Source organism: Mustela lutreola, chromosome 6, assembly GCF_030435805.1.
Source record: "Mustela lutreola isolate mMusLut2 chromosome 6, mMusLut2.pri, whole genome shotgun sequence".
Taxonomy (NCBI): Eukaryota; Metazoa; Chordata; class Mammalia; order Carnivora; family Mustelidae; genus Mustela; species Mustela lutreola.
Genome location: NC_081295.1, coordinates 148,111,430 through 148,118,064, shown reverse-complemented (window position 1 = coordinate 148,118,064; position 6,635 = coordinate 148,111,430).

Here is a 6,635-nt window from a genome sequence, read left to right as displayed (position 1 = left end):
TGCACAGGCAGGAAACACCAGTAACAATTTGAGCCCAAGGAAGGTCCTGGTCAGGTGTCACTGTTCAACGCTGGAAGGTTTAGAACTTTCCGAATCCCTGGAATCCTTGTAGCAGTGACAGTCACTAGCTTACCCTTGAGTGAATGAAAATCTTGGAATAAATGAATATGAACCTATTTAAGCATCCCCTTCTGAGAAACTGAGTCCTTTTCAGGGACTTTCTCTCTGGAAACTCTTCCTTTCTACCCCGTACTCCACAACCTTCAAGTGTTGAGTTGAAAGAGACAAAGCAAGTCAGCAAGAGGCGCAAAATCTTCTTGGTACAACGGAAAGCCCTAGGGAGTGGACACACATGTCTGAGTGTGGGCTGTGTCTGTAACCAGCTCTGTGACCTTTAAGTTGCTTAACTTCTCTCTTGTTTCAATTACTGGTTATAAAGTAAAGAAATTGGACTAGAGGGTTTAAAAATATATATATATTTTTTGAGCCTGAAATATCTAGGTGCCTACAGCTTAGTTTCTTTCTAGAGCTCATAAGCCCATCCGTGGGGTTCTGACTTATGAGACAAAAGCTCATTAATGAGAACAGTGTCCTATTTAGTTTGACATTGGAATTCACTTTTAAAAAGTCAGGATTACCTGGGTGATTGAAACATATATTAAATCCCCACCAAAGTCAGGAGACCATCACACAGCACATTATTAATTTTAAACTGATCAACATGGTGGTTTGTGGTTAATGGTCTATTTCATGTCGTTGGTTTTCTTTCTTTTTCTTTTCTTTTCTTTTTTCTTCTTTTTTTTAATCCTTTGAAGTGTTCTTCTCCCTCCTCTGTCCTCAACTTCATCCGAGGCTAGTTTAACTGTTAAATGATGGAAACTGAACCTTGACACACTCCGGTGACTCCTCTGTCAGTATTCTGACAGGGGTAGGGGAGGTTTCTGACATAGAAACACAAAAACCTCATCATTTAACAATAAAACACTGATTCTCACAGGAAGCAGGTCTTCCTTTGTTTTAATGAAAACAGTCTTAGGGCACATACCCATGCACAAACCACGCATGGAAAAAGTGTGTCATTTGTACCTTTGGCTGAAGGAAAATGTTGATATTGTACCATGGTTAATAGAAATTGAATCGACGTCAAATCTCTAAATGACTTTCCCCCCACTGCAAATGGGAGAGGCAGAGTTTAGTATCTGGGAGAGAAAGGCAGAGGAAACTTGATCTGAAGTGACTTGGCATTTTGGTTCACAAAGAACGAGGTGCTGGGAGTCAGAGTTCAGCCTATAGAAGGGAGGAATCTGAGTACACAAAAACGATGACAAGGGAGATAATGGACAATCACAGCAGAACTCACTCCAACCCACCATGCGGCTCTGTCACTCTTCCTTAATAATGGTGGAAAATGAAATAGATGAGCGAGAGGTCTTCATGGAGTGTTGCTTCAGGGAACGCGCTGCCAAGCTCACATGTGGCATGCTGTAACTTTACTACTCAGAATCATAAAAGAGCTGGGCATGATTCCCAGAACATTGCTAACTTTTCTTCTCTCTTCTGCGGTCCACATATTATAATTGTATGATTTCTTTTTTCCAGGGCCATTTTCAACTCTAGAAATGGAGAGAGTATGCGATGCACATGTTACCTAAGTTTAGATCCATTCCCTCCCCATGAGTTCTGCCCCAACGTTTAGCTCCCATGGGAACATTGGTGATTTAGAGGGCGTGAGAAAGACGACCCGCCTTAGTCAGACATGAAACAATACTAGCACCAGCAACTGGATTCAAACTCCTGGAGACATCATGGGGTTTGAATTCACCCAGACCCCTTGCTCCTGGCAGGTGATCTCTGTAGAACATAAGATGTCAGCCAACTCATCTCAACTCATTCCTTTTTATTCACCCCCAAAGTTCTGGGGATCATCTCCCATCCTTGCCTTTCTTCCTCCATCTCAGAGAAGGAAGGATCCTTCCTCCCTGCCAAGCCACACTCACCCTGTATGTCCTGAACCCATCCCCTCTCTCTGGACTCTGCGGTCTGACCCAGGCAGGCACTGGTGTGGGCTCTTCAACACAACTATGGAATCCCTTTCCTCAGCTCACTCTTTTCTGCACCCTGGCCCCCTTGACCTGGATACCCCTAGCTATTCAGTTCAGAAAGATGGGAATATTGTCTTAGTTGTAACTGCCCACATCCCAAACCTCCCTCCCAGCTCTGTGCTTGATTCTGGAGGTCATAGCCATGGAAAAGGAAAACAAAAAGATACCTGGGAAATCCATTTCCTTACAGGCCACGTCTCTGAGTTCTAACTCCTCCCCCCCTCATCTGCTTGCACGTCCCCAACTTTCAGAGACCTTTTAGCATCGTTTCATCTTAGACAGAGTCAGGTCATCCCGATAATTTTACCTCTCCTCTGGGTCTCTGCTCGTGGCCTTCAAGCAAGCCCTGTCTTTCTAAAACATCCTTCTCTCCACCCTGCTGCCTACCCTGTCCCATCCGGCTCTCATCTTTGTTCTCTCCAAGCTCCTTGAAGATGTACTTTTCCACATGAATAGGCTCCATCTCTGGCATAGCAGGGCACCGCGGTTTACCTCTCCTACAGATGCTTCTAAAAACTCTGGACAAAATATAAAGAAGCCACTACCTGAAGAGAAAAATTAAGCCAAAGCAGGCAGATTGGAGATGGAAACTGAAGTTTGGAGAAGTGACCTTCAAAGGAATGAATTTATCAGATCGATCTCTCGCTCTCTTTTTCTCTTTTCTCATAGCTTTGCCTGGAGGGCAGCCCCAAGCACAGAGCTGGGGAAGGGGTCAGCACTGAAGCCTGCTAAAACTGAGATAGTATTTTCAATTTTCTGGACTGAGAGCTGAAAGAAGGGGGCCTTATGGACCAGAGTATGGAGAGGGGAGAGTTACCAAAGGGGTCCCACCATTCTATTGATAACCCCACACAAGGGTGTGCTCAGTCAGACCTAAAATAACACAGCAAGGCTTTGAGAGCTGAACACACCCAAAGTGAAGCCCAGCTCTCATGAAGCTCTGAGTAGTGCACATACAGAACACACTCAAAGTAGCATAACAAGAGCTTTAAAAGATGAACTGAGATTAGAAGCACCACCCACAGAAGGCAAAACAGAACTTTCAGCTGGAACATAACTAAGTTGATTGTCTGATGAATCAAATAAACAAATAAAAAAAAAAAGGTAACACTTTCCAGAGAATTATAATAAGGATCTACATTCATGAAGGCCAGGATAAAATCCAAAATTGCTTAAAAATACATTAAGCTAAGAAAATGTGACCAATTCTCAAGGGAAAAGACAGGCAATATATGTCAACACTGAGATGACCCAGATGTTAACATTCTCAAGTAGAGACTTTCAAAGCAGCTATTATAACTATGATCCATAAAATTAAGGTAAAAATACTTACAGTGAACAGAAAGAAACAAGTCCTCAACAGAAAAATAGAAACTATAAAAAGGAATTAATCAGAAACTACAACTGAAAAATAAAAGATCTCAAAATTTAAAGATTCATTGGGTAAATTCAACAGCAGAATGGAGATTATCATATCAAAAAGAAAGAGTCTGTGAGCTGGAAGATAAAGCAATAAGAATGATCCAATCTAAAGAACAGGGAGGGAAAAAATAAAATGAAAATAGACCTGTAGAACCATATCAAAAGGTCATGGGAATATATATGTCATGGGAATTCCAGAAAGAGATGAAAAAGAAACTCGAGCTGAAAACTTCCCAAATTGGAGAAAGACATAAAGTTATAGATTAGAACAGCTCAGTATACCCTAAACATGATTAACTCAAAGTAAACCACACCTGACAAATCACTATCAAACTACTGAAAGACAAAGATGAAAAAGAAAATCTTGAAAACTGCTAGGGAAAGATGATACATGACATGCGGGAGAACAATGATTCAAAAGACTGTGAACATCTCAGAATCCAGAGAGGCCAGAAAATAGTGGATCAATGTCTTCAAAGTGCTGAAACACCAAGAATGAGACAAGGCTATATCTAAGAGAGGCTGTAATGCAGGCTGATTACTAACTGTGGGTTCAGGTCCAGGAAATGGGACAGAAATCTAGAGATTCGTGTGGTGGTGAGAGTCAAACAAGAAAATGCCTGCTTGACAATCATTTGCCTGGAAACCTGAATGTCAGATCACACACACACACACACACACACGCACACACACATGCATGTGTGTGTACACAAAGTCCAAGAACTCTTCAGTAACCTAGGAGCAGGAGCTACAAGAAAGGGCTCACAGGGATGTCAGATCTGTCTAGACATTAGCTGTCTTCTATACGTGTCCAGAATGCCTCACCCTTGTCTACACGATTCCCTTTGCCTCAGTCCCCTACTTGCTTATCTCAATGTGACTAATATCTACTCATTCTCAACGGCCTATTCACATGCAGCCTCACTCATTCTATAACAAAAATTCCCTGAATACTTCCTATGTACTAGGACCTGAACCTCTCCATAAAGTCTTTCCAGATCTTCCTACTGAGAGCGATAGCCCCCTCTCCCGAATTTGTGTTCTGATTCATCATACTCATTTTATTTTATTTTTAAAAAATTTTTTTTTAAGATTTTTATTTATTTATTTGACAGAGAGAGATCACAAGTAGGCAGAGAGGCAGGCAGAGAGAGAGAGGAAGGGAAGCAGGCTCCCTGCTGAGCAGAGAGCCTGATGTGGGACTCGATCCCAGGACCCTGAGATCATGACCTGAGCCGAAGGCAGCGGCCCAACCCACTGAGCCACCCAGGTGCCCCATTTTTAAAATTTTTTTTAAAGATTTTATTTATTTACTTGACAGACAGAGATCCTAGGCAGAGAGGCAGGCAGAGAGAGAGGAGGAAGCAGGCTCCCTGCAGAGCAGAGAGCCCGACGCGGGGCTCGATCCCAGGACCCTGGGATCATGACCTGAGCCGAAGGCAGAAGCCCCAACCCACTGAGCCACCCAGGCGCCCCATCATCATACTCATTTTATCATACTCATTACCTGAGCCTAGAGGCTGGGAGTCACTCAGCTTTGTGTTACCAGCACGGTCTATCGTGGTAACTGAAAGATACTCGTTGTTCAGTACTTTTCGTGAACGAAGTGAGTGGATAACTTTTTTCTCCCTAAGCTAATTAAAAAACTACCAGTCATTAAGAGTAGCATGAATCATTTCTATTTTTAAAAAATCACTTGATAAAATAATTATTTACTCTAATTAGCAAATGATTTTTAAAAAGGTGGAAGACCGAAAGAACACTGCTATTTCTTAGAATTATCTCTCATAATTCTTTGGCATTTATTTGGCATTTGACATTTGGCCACTTTTGTAAGACTCACAGAATGTACGCAAGGCTGGAAAAGAACTTAAGTGCGAAAGACCAAATCTTTATTTTACAAAGTAGAAAACTAAAAGGTGAAGTGTCTGCTTCAACACTCACAATCTGAACCAGACTAGGATCTAGATCTTTCCAGTGTTCCCTCTGAATTCATGCTTCCTCTAATTCAGGGCTGGGAGATACAGATTTACTGAGATAATAGAAGACCAGAGATTGGTTGCTTGAGCCGAGATAGTTGATGACATCATTGGAGGGGCTGGTCGTCTCCTGCCCCCTCCCACCAGATTGAGAATCTATTGTGAACGTTAACCCCATGTTTGCCTAGCCCTTCCCAAGCGACTAAGACTGAATTCAGCCATCACTCCTGTCTCTCTAGCCAGTTATTCTAGTTACCATTTATAACCCCATCACTTAAAGTGGGAGGGTGGTCGGTAGAGGACACTGCAGAACCCCTTACCGTCTTTGGTACCTCAATGTCCCTACTTGTGAAGGGTCATTGAAAATACCAGTAATCCTGGACCTGGAAATGGAATGCGTATCAGCTCACCACCAAATTAAACAGATTTCAGAGGCAGATAGAAACAAAAAGCTGGAGAAGTAGAAAGAATTTTAGGTGTAAAAGAAAAAAAAAAAAAAAGAACTAAAGAGATAATCCCTTTAAGATGCTGTGTGTGTGTGTGTGTTTCCCAAAGTAAGAGGGCCAGGGTAATACTGCCAATGCTTAACTCCAAAATAGATAAAAGGTTAAAAAAAAAAAAAAAAAAGAGTCTGCTCTATTGAGGAAAAAAAGTCCTGAAATAACCTATCACTGGTGTTCAGAAGTCACAAGGTCATCATTCATCTTTATAAAAAGGGACTGTGAACAAAGACAAACAAGGTAAAGGATTTACTTTTACATAACATCAGGATAGGTGAAAGAAACAGTGATCATTCTGTAGGCCTCCGAGCATGACAGAGAAATTTAAAGCTTTAAGAAAGAGTCTATGAAATGCTGCACTTCTGGTTTCGACAAATGCTTGGAGAGATCATGAAAGTCCTTTTGAGATGGACAGAAAATTTTGTTCACTGCTTCTTTCAAATAAGTAAAAATATATATATATTTTCAAAATCTGCCTGTCCTCTCCCTGTCTTGACCTAAAATCAGTCAGTCAGTCAACCAATCTGCAACTTTATATCTCATTTTACTACCTTAGACCTTAATATTTCTGGACTTTAACACGGAGTAAGGTGTTACTCTCATGGTAGTTAACATGGCCGATTCCATTACTA